Source organism: Octopus sinensis, linkage group LG14 (assembly GCF_006345805.1).
Source record: "Octopus sinensis linkage group LG14, ASM634580v1, whole genome shotgun sequence".
Lineage (NCBI taxonomy): Eukaryota > Metazoa > Mollusca > Cephalopoda > Octopoda > Octopodidae > Octopus > Octopus sinensis.
In genome coordinates this window covers 31,362,384-31,369,745 of record NC_043010.1, presented here as the reverse complement: position 1 = coordinate 31,369,745, position 7,362 = coordinate 31,362,384, and the positions used below count along the sequence as shown (strand labels likewise).

At 34.9% G+C, this 7,362-nt stretch overlaps 1 protein-coding gene across 3 annotated transcripts in view; it reads right to left on the bottom strand.

Moving 5' to 3' along the window:
- The window catches only part of LOC115219308 (zinc finger protein OZF-like), a 9,123-nt gene extending 2,005 nt beyond the window's left edge, over positions 1-7,118 (bottom strand). The window contains exons 1-2 of one of the 3 annotated variants that reach the window (XM_036508829.1): positions 7,063-7,118; positions 1-383 (exon numbers count right to left, since the gene is read on the bottom strand). The exon at positions 1-383 is cut by the window's left edge and continues 2,005 nt beyond it. The gene's annotated coding sequence lies outside the window, so the exon portion shown is untranslated. Of the gene's footprint in view, positions 384-4,039; positions 4,102-4,755; positions 4,777-7,062 lie in introns of those variants that run through there. The other 2 variants (XM_036508831.1, XM_036508830.1) reach the window with 2 other exon arrangements.
- Between the last annotated feature and the right edge of the window lie 244 nt (positions 7,119-7,362).

Below are 7,362 nucleotides of genomic sequence, written 5' to 3'. Positions count from 1 at the left end.
TGAAAACAAAAATATTTTGAAAACAATGCTTACAGTTGCTCCTCCCATTTGAAAAATGCAATCAAATTTGTTTTCAAGACATATCAAGAATGAAAAGGCTGATAGAATTCCATAGTCAATATTCATTTATCCAATAACCTATCACTTGGGTAGAATCTGAAGGCAATATACTTTGGTAATGTCTTTTTCCTTTTCTTAACAGCATTAGTTTTCAAAGACATAGCAGAATAGTATAAAATCATAACCAGTTTTTATTTTCTGCAAGTCTGCCAAATAATTTTCAGCAGATATATTTATGCATTTACATCAAGAAATTATCTTTCAAAAATTCAAAAGTGAAGAATTCTTGTCAAAAACAGCAGCTGCTTTTTGTATTCCATCATCTAAAAATAAAAAAAAATAAATATATCTAAATTTTGATATTTATAATATGAAAGATAAAAACAATAAAAACAACTCCTGAATAAGGTAAGAATTTGACCTTGTATTGTCTGCCAGTTGTAACAATCTTCAATGTAATAGACATCTTTCAGAAAGAGCCCTTGGAAAACAACAAAGTTTGTTTAGCATCTGTTTTTTCCATAATAGCATCATTTAGATTTGAAGCAAAGTTTTATAGCTGGATGCTCAGATTCTCCATCAACCAAATTTACTCACAAGATATTAGTCAAGACAGGACTATAGCAGAAGACACTTAGCAAAAGTGTTGCACAGTGAGGCTGAACCCAAAACCACAGGGTTACAAAGCACATTTCTTACTCACAAAGCCACACAATTGCATTTTTTGTCCCCACATTCTAAAGAACTTTTAAGCTATTTGCTGGATCCTATTGAGAAGCAGTACATATAAAAAGGCAGTCATGGCTGTATGGTTAAGAAACCTGCTTCACAACCTGATTCCAGGTTCAATACCTCTGCAAGGTACTAAGAGCAAATAACGCCAACCATATCTTGAGTGGAATTTGGTAGAAGGAAATTGTATAAAAGACCTTCATACATGTGTGTGTGTGTGTGTGTGTGGTCATGTTCAATATGCGGAGAAGTAGACAGGAACACTTTAGAGAGTACATGGTGTGATCTATGGGTGTACAAGAGGTGAACTGATCTCACAGGCAGGTTGATGGTGAACAAGTTTGCATGTGGCAGACAAACAGGAGTAGTTAGCAATCAGAGCAAAAATAAGATACATTCTTCCAAATTCTTGGAAGGCTTGATACAAGTAGCTGACAGCAGCTGTTACCTAAGTGACCAAATCCCCAGTAGAATGGGTGTCCTGAAAGTACAGAACAAGAACAATGTGGGAAAATTTCTCTGAAGACAACAAAAGGGATTCTCTCTTCCACTGAGTAGTATATTAAATACAACTTGTGCACAAAGTGCAATGCTGCATGATAATCAAAATATGGTCAGTGAATATGAAGAATATATGAAGACTGGAAAGAAATGAAGCAAGCATGCTCTGCTGAATGTGCATGAATGACAAAATACAGATAATTTAAGAGAAAAAGTGGGTATAAGAGGAATTGGATGTAGTCATCAACATTTAATGTCTGTTTTCTATGCTGGCATGGGTTGGACAACTTGACAGAACTGGCTGCATCAGGTTCCACAGTCTGTTTTGGCTTTGGTTTCTGTGGCTGGATGCCCTTCTTAATGCCAACCACTTTACAGAGTGTACTGGGTGCTTTTTACATGGCACCAGAACCCACACCAATGCTTTTAATGAGACACGGTTTTTAGGATTTTGAGAAAACAATGTGTTAGTTTGGACATGACATGTATAAGAATGATGGTACATACATGTAGAGGAACATGTTTGCACATAAGGGGGGGGAGGTTGAGAACAAGAGAAATATTAAAATGCCTGATGTGAAATAAGTCAGCATTGAACCAGCAACATCAAATAGGCAATGCCAAAACATCTCATATCCATATTGCCAACATCACTGAATCCTGCTAATACTCACAGCAACTTAAGATGTACAATATTTCAACTGAAAACAGCCAAATCTCAAAGGGAATCCAGAAGTTACAAAGAAATAATGACCAACATGGTTTATCTTTTGTAGCTGGAGTAATGTTATATTTATAGCATTCTACACAATTGCTTATTATGAGAATAAAATGTATTTGCCTTTCCATCCGGAAAGCAGTGGGGAGCCCTGATACACAGTATATAACAGATAACTAAGGATTTGAACTTACTCCTGATATTAAATTACCTGCTCTATAGTCTATTGATCATGCCCCCAATTTACTCAGCTAAAAAAATTAATTACTATTTTGGACTTATTTAATTATTGTAAAAACAACAATAATTCAACTCATATTGCATGGTTAAGAAGTATGCTTTGTATTCACGTTTCTGGGTTCAGTCCAACTGTATAGCATTTTAGGTGTCTTCTACAATAGCCCTAGGTCAACTAATGCTCTGTAAGTAAATTTGGTGAATGGAAACTTTATCGAAACTTGTTGTGTATATATGTGTATGTGTTTGTTCCCCATCATTGCTTGACAATTGTTGTTTGTTAGTTTATGTCCACGTTACTTAGCAGTTTGGTAGTACCAGACATATGAATACTGGGATTGATTTGTTTGACTAAACCCTTCAAGGTGATGCCCCAGCATAGCTACAGTCCAATAACTGAAACAAGATATTCCAACCAATAAATGGAACACTGGAATAATATCAGAACCAAAGCAAAACTGGTGGAACATACACAGAGAATTCTTCATCCCTAAAAGACAACGCTGCCTACACTTCAGAAACATAGGGGCAATACGATGGGGCAGCAGTAATTCCTAAGAAATAGCTGAAATCATGATGTTCATAATGATGATGATGATGATGATTTCCGAAATAACACAAAGTTACAACTTTTTTTCGACTGAGAAATCCAAAGTAACAAGTCCAAAATCAACCCTGAACGAACAAAACCTCTGATCAGAGACATTCCAACCATGACCATCTTTTCTTTTTCCAGACAACAATATCCAAAGTATCCTATAAGACAATAGTGCGTGACATGAGGAAAATTTGGCTGCTAATTCTAGAATACTCGAGCGTCGACATAAAGGCTTCCTAATTGGTTCCCAAGGTATTTAAAATATTAGTTTCTTACATAGAGGCAAGGTCTGAAATGTAAGGAATAGATATAGTTGATTAGTTCTACTCGAGAATTCAATTGGTACTTATTTTATCGCCCCTGGAAGGATGACAGGCAAAGCCGGACCATGACGGTATTTCAACTCAACGTAAAAATCAAATACCATAACTAAATACTGCAAGGAATGCTGTCGGTAACTCTACCGACTCTGACAATATCGATATCTAACTTCAACAGACAGAAGGTGACAATTAATTTTGGAGGGTCGAGGCCTAGTGCTGTTAATTTAATCGTACAAAACTGGTCCTACTTAACTAGTTTATCAACACTAGAGAGAGATGACAGGTAACGTCAACACTAGCGGCAGTCGCAACATTACGAATGTTGGTGACTGCTAACATAAGCAAAATAACGTGGAGATAGCTAAGAGAAATCGGGATATTCGCGACATTCGTTTGTATAACAACAACAAGAATGATGACTATAATAACTGCTGTCGAATTCTAATAATAATGACGGCGTTGCTAACGTCGTCAATTAAACTACGAAACAGTTTAAATAAACTTCAAAATTAACCAGGTGCTTTATTTAGTACCAAGTCAGAGAGCATCGAACCAAATAAGGGATAAAACCTCACGCTTAGAAAAATAAATGCAATAAAAATAGCAAAGAGAAAACAATTCTAAACCGCAACAGTTACCACAGAGCAATAAGATTCCATGCATGTAGTAAATCGATTTGCTACAAATAGCAGTTCAATCTCTCTCAAATCATTCCTTACACTCTTAAAAGGAAAAGAAAAAAAATTATAAAAATAAGACACGTCGTATGATGCAAGTCCTAGCGATAATGTTAACGTTAATATTTGAATAAATCTTGGATTGTCGGAGCTGGAATGTCTTTGAACATAGCCCTGTTCATTCAAAGCTCACCTGTAACTGGACAAGACAGTGTCCAGAGAAATGCTAGAATAACAATAGTTACTCGATCGCTATCGATGGCTTTTTCTTTTTCAGTAAACAGATAATGCAGACATACTTTCGTAAACGATTTATTTAAGCAACGTCTAAATAGTTATTTGTATATGTAAGTACGTACATGCATATGTGAATGTTACAAAGTTACTATTCAATTACATGTACACATACACAAACCTTGATATATGTATGTATATATATATATATATATATATATATATATATATATATATATAGAGAGAGAGAGAGAGAGAGAGAGCACACTAGCCTCTATTTCTAGCAGGTCAAATGACCTGCTAGAAATAACAACAGAATCTCAATCAAATTCCACCATACAGCCTTTCAAAAAGAATGAGACATGTTGGATAATGTAGTCCAAGACATACAATGTACAACAAATACACGCAGTTGGCCACTCTTGATTATCTATGGTCTGCTTCGCTACAGATAACATGGGACAAAACAACTGTGGTGTGTGTGTGTGCATTTTTTGTTCAAAACGATGCCGGTTCAACACAGCCAAATATACTGTAACGTACGTTTAGATCGAAAAGCACTTTAATTCGAACAAATTTTCGAAGAACTTTGGCATGCTTTGAAAGAATAAGTTTAGGTTGTCTAAGAGTATAAACGTAGAGACTTCACTTTTGCAGACGTAGTTTTCTTTTTACCTGGGGATTTTCCATGAGTAATGTATTACTTTTTAATTTTGCTGGCGTTTTCTTCTAACTTTTGGCTTTCAGTATGTCTACAAACACTAGCTGTGTTCTGTAATTATTTATTAATTACATGGATTTGCTGCTTCACAATATAAAAACGTATATAAGCCTGGTGGTGACTGAGTTTTGGAAAAAAATAAAATACTCCTAGCAACATGTGAAGAATATTTCCTGAAGGGAATTTATTTAAAATTCTAATTACTAAATCATTGTTGTTATTATCACTATTGATACTATTCATTTACGAAACTGGAAGGAAAAAAAAACCCTGCACAACTAGAAGAAAAAAAAGCTAGTCTGCAAAAGTGAAAACGGTACGTTAAAGTACAAGATTACCCACCACTACATTTATTCTAGAAACTTTACATGAGTGTGTATGTCTCTTATAAAACTGAATATTTTTACTTGTGTTTCTATTTAGTTTATTTTTAAAACCTATTTTCAAATTATTATTATTATTATTACAACACGTCGATGTTTATTTCATATTACATATAGGTGCATATATATTTATCGTAACATAATTGCCATGTGTGGCGTCCCAAACGGGATAGTGCTACTGACTTTTATAGCCCCAGGAACACTTCTCCTTCAGATGGCTAACGACACACATTCTGTGTCCGATTAGTATTTGTGAGGGGAGGTCATCACTCCCATCCCTAGCATTATGTGATACACACGGACTCGAGTTTCTGAATGGTTACCCGTCCTCAGCGTGTGTTAATCACCAGCTAGTAATGAAAACTCACCCCACTCGCAAAATACTATATGCTTTTTCCAGTCCAGCAACGAACCATCGCTGATATATATATACGCATGATTGACCGCTAACTCCAAACGTTTTTTTTTATTCTCTGTGTTTATTTTCTCGGGTTCCTTTCTGTTGAAGAGCGTAGGCTCGAAACGTAAAAGACTTTCTCACCGTCCCGGGCGTTAAACTAATACACCTGTTTGTTGTTTATACACTTGTCTTCGTCTTTTGTTTTTATGTAAATTTCAACTATATATATATATTTCAGCACGGTGTAATTCTAGCTGTATTAACAATATTTGATGGTAAAAGTTATCTACCGGTGACAAGCCAACTTTTAAAATATGAAAAACTTTGTAAAAGTTAGCAAATTTTGGGTGACATAATTGGCTAAAAATTTTAGAAAATCCACACAAGTAGGATTAATTATATGTATTTTTAAAAAATCAGAGAGAAGTTAGGTGACAGTACAGAAACAATATTTTCTCGCATATTAGAGATAAGTTTAATGTTTGGTGAAATAACAGCTTAAACGGTGTATCAATATTTACAAGTTATTCGGGAGGTGCTTTAAACGGTTGAACTCTACAATAAACAGTTACTGTATATATTTCATAGAAGCTGTTCTATACGTTGTAGTTTAGACGGAGATCAATCTTAATTGAGCAGTTATATATGATCAAAGGTGTAAAAGCTGGATTAATCATTCCGGGTTTGTTTTTGTTTTTGTGGGTTTTTTTTTCATTTAAAATAAGATGTAGTAGAAATATTTAGCTGCTATTTCTAACGGATCGGGCGATCGTGAAGAAGTTCCCACCTCGTTAGCTGTGTTTGTTTGTGTAATACAGAGACTTTGCAAGTAGCGATACATGTGTAGAAACGGTAAATTTTGATAAGTTACCGTAGAAACATACTTATATGGGGAAGAACGGGACGGGGCAATATTAATTTACAAAGAAGTTATATGAGGTTCATTTTTTTTCTGTCTGTCTTTTCTAAACTGTTTTACAAGCACACATAACAATTTAGAGAGAGTCTGATACAAATACAGACCAACAGTGAGAGAGAGAGAAAGAGAGAGAACAGCGAGGTATAAAAAAAGAAAAGACGAAAAGAGGCAAGCGAAGAGAAAAGATGTAGACAGAAATATAGTGTGAAGTATAAACACAGACAGGGACAACACAAGAGAGAAAGAGATAAGCTCAAAGTGATTTACATCGACCACAATATAATACAAGTACAATAAATTAATATGAATTAGAGTAAATGCATATTTGTTGTTGGATTTGGGATAGTTTTTAAATTAACCAACTACAAAACAGACCATCACCATACATGCAAATACATATGATACAGTTTATAAGAAGAATGCATATATTTACACTGTAGCTTTCACATGCATTTACCCTATATTTTATAAATGAATACCAATATATACGTGTCAGCTACATACAATGAAATATATGGGCTTATATTTATATAGACATATATATATTATATATACTAACCGTTCCTTGCAACCATCCTTTAACTTTTTTTTTTTAGGATGTAAACACGTTAAAGGGAGATAATTCGACACACAGACAGACGGATGTAGCACAAAAGGAGATAAAAAAAAAAGGAAGCTTCGTTTCACTCTCCTCCCTCTTCCATCTGTTTCATTGAACATTGTTTGGACGAACCAATGGGAGACACCTACGTGGTCGATTGGCTTGCTAGAAGTAGCAGCCACATCTTCCCTAAATCGCATTCTACTGAGTTACACACTGAATAATACCGTCTTATATGTGCTGAAAGAGGAAATAGTC